Raw genomic sequence first — 3,653 nt, forward strand, 5'->3', positions numbered from 1 at the left:
AATTGTAAGCTATACTCACTAAGAAAAAGAAGGAATGCAGCCCTAATGAAAGTAGTCAGAAAAGAGAAAAAGTGATAATAGATACTGCAGAAATGCAAAGATTTAAGAGACTACTATGAACAAGTATACACAAAAACAGGACAAAACTTTAGAATCACACAAACTTCCAAGACTGAACAAAGATGAAACAAAATCCTCTTCCAGTGGCATATAATAATTCTTGTGGCATATGAACAGATCAATCACAAATATAGCAATCAACAAAAAAAGAAGTAAAGATATCCCTAAGGAAAAAAAACAGCCAGAATCAGACACCTTCACTAGTGATTTCCACCAAACTATCAAAGACAATCTAATCTTTCTCAAACTCTTCAAAAATATTGAAGAGAGGGAAAATTCCCAAAAACATTTCAGGACACCAACGTTATCCTGATCCCAAAATGAGAAAGTGACTGCATATTCAAGAAAGAGAAAACTATAGAATAATATATCCAATAAGCTTACATGCAAAAATCCTCAACATATCTTAGGAAACTGATCCATACAAATATTAAGAGAGTCATATTTTATGACCACAGATGCAAGAATTGTTCATAAGCATATACAAGTTAATGTTATTCACCATAGCAACAAAAGGCAAGATGAAAAAACTTTATCATGCCAATACATGCAGGAAAAGCATTTGAAAAGATTCAATATCCATTTGTAATAAAATCTCTCAATATTAGGAATAAAAGAAACATGTCTCAATATAATAAAGTCAATATATGACAAATCTACAGCAAACATAATAAATGATGAAAACATTTCCCCTAAGATCAGAATGAGACAATGATGTACACTCTCATCACTACTGTTTAACCTAATAAGAAAAGTCTTGAGCAATTTGGTAAGAAATGAAAAAGGAATAAAAATTAGAAAACAAGATATAAACTATCACTATTTTCAGAATACATGATATTATACAAAGAAAACCCAAGACTCCCCCCAAAAAAATATTGCTAGGAAAAAATAAATGAATAAAGTGTCAGGATGCAAAAGCAATGCACAAAAATCTGTTGCATATGTAAACAATGAGTTAAAGGAAAGAGAAATTAAGAAGACAAAATATGAAGAAAAAAACTGAAATATTTGGAAGAAAAGTTAATTAAGGAGGTGATGAACCTACACAATGAAAACTATGAAACACTGTTCATAGGAATTTTTAAAGCCCAAGGGAAGGAAAGATAATAAGTTTTCATGGATTTGTAGAATAAATTTAAATGCCTCCGTTACCTAAAGCAATTCAGATTCAATGTAATATCTATGGAAAGCCCAATGATATTTTTCGAGGAACAAGAACAAATATAAAATTTCCATACAACCACAAAATAGCTCAAATAACAAAATTAATCTTGATAGAAAACAAGATAAGTATCACACTCCCTCGACTGAAACCACACTATAAAGTCACAGTAATATAAGCAGTAATGTATTGGAACAAAGCAGAAATAAAGAACCAATAGTATAGAAAAGAAAGCCCAGAAATAAACCCACATAGCTATGATCAGTGACAAAAAAGCCAAGACCATATTTGAGAAAGGAAAGACTCTTCCACAAGTAGTAATGGGAAAGTTGGCCAGAAATATGCAAAAAAAAAAAAAAGGAAAGAAATTAGATCCCTACTTAACACTACTAGTAAAAGTTAATTCAAATGACTTAATTATAAAAAACACAGAAGAAACAAAGGCAATATACTCCTGGACATCAAACTCAGAGATGATATTAAGGAAAGGAAATGAAGGACTGGCAAAGGAAATAAAAAATAAATAAGACAATAAAAATCTTTTCAACCGTGAAAGAAACCACTCACTGGAATACTATCAACATCCCCACAGAATTTTCAATATTTTATTCAGAGTTGGAAATGCTCATCTTACTATTCATATCACATTTCAAGGAGCCTACTCTTAAAGATGAAAAACAAAATTGGAGGACTCAGACTCAGCTTCTGATTTCAAACTTACTCATACTTACTACTTTCCTACAGGAATCAAAATAGTATGATAGTAACATAAGAACAGATATACAGAGAACAAGGTGGCGGCAGAGTAAAGATGCCGAAATCACTACATCCAAGCTCACACAGGAATATAAAACTAAAAACGGACTGTAGACTTACATACTACTAGTTTCAACCCAAATGAGAACACCCTGGACTCACTAGAAGGAAGATAACTGAGGGAGAATTGGTGACTGGGGACCTCCAATAGGGGAGCTCCCATCCAAGAGTGACCAGGTGCCCAGGCCCTAGAAAGTGCCTCAAAGGAGGCTCGGTGAGCAGAACCCTGCAGGTCTGATTGTGGAGTGCCCAGGCACCCAGGTACTAGTGCTGCAGACAGAGGATTCCTGCTCATTCAGCTCGGTGAGTGGAACCCAAGCTGTGGGGAAAGACTACATAGGTGGGCACATAGAGCCCAGGAGGTGGGAGGATGAACTGGAGACTGGTGCAGCTGCAAGGCTTTCAAACCTTTTCCTGGCCCCCACAGCATAAGCCTGAAGGCTTGTTCCCACCATTAGTCACTAAGGTGGGGCCAGCAAGTTCACAAAACCCCTAAGGTAAAAAGGATAAAAAAATGTTTAGAGTGAATCAAAAACAACCCTGGAAAGCTAGAACACTCTTAACATTCCTCCAAATGGTTGGGAAAGACTGCTCAGGGGGAGACTGTTCTGAGAGGGTACAAAGAACCCTGGAGGCGCTGAGAAAAGACTGGCAGCCTGAACAGCTGGGAGGTTTGCAGCTCTTTTGGCATAGCCTACAGCCCTGCATCATCTCCAACTCCAACAGCAGAAGCTAGCACCAAGGTGTTACTGAGCAGCAGTGGCCAGAGGACTTGTGAGCCAGTAAAAGACTACCTTGCAAGGCTCACAGTATTCAGAAAATAAACAAAACCAGTGACTGGCTCAAACACAAGCCCAACTGTAGGGAGACCTACAACACTTCTAAAGTGCCACAAACCCCACAGACACATCCAAGGATAGAGAAAACCTGGGACATTGGAAGGCTACAAGATCAACAGGCACCTTCCAGACACAAGGACCCAACGTGTTACTGGAAGAAGCTGAACACAAGAGACCCCTCACTGGCAGAGACGACAGGCATAATTACACACAGAGAGGGCTGGAAAATCAGGAGATATTGAAACAAATCAAGGCTCAGAATACCCTCCAAAACTAAAGTGTCTCGAAGTCCCTCTGCCACCCCAGAAAGAACATTACAAAGAATGCTGGGCAATAATAGCAAAATTGTTTATTAATGAATAGAAAGTATTAGAAAATACAAGACAGAAAAAGAAGACAAACAAATATACAAGCAAGTTCACAAAGAGAAAGTTCACCACAAAAAAGATAAGTCTCCAGAAACCTCCAAGAAATAGAAGAACTGCTCAGCCTACCAGGTAGAGAATTCAGAATCATCATGATAAGCAAACAAAAAAAGAAGAAGTGAAGGGAAAAAAATGATATTAGGCAAGCCATCAAGTTGAAGAATGCAAACATGGAAATGAAAGAAAGAAATGAAAAAGAAAAAAATTATATGAGACAAGCAATCAACGAATTGAAGAAAGAAAATAAGACATTAAAAAAGGAAATAAAAGTCTCCGAAGAAACACTAC

Source organism: Condylura cristata, unplaced genomic scaffold (genome assembly GCF_000260355.1).
Source record: "Condylura cristata isolate star-nosed mole 26May11 unplaced genomic scaffold, ConCri1.0 scaffold00024, whole genome shotgun sequence".
Classification (NCBI taxonomy): Eukaryota; Metazoa; Chordata; class Mammalia; order Eulipotyphla; family Talpidae; genus Condylura; species Condylura cristata.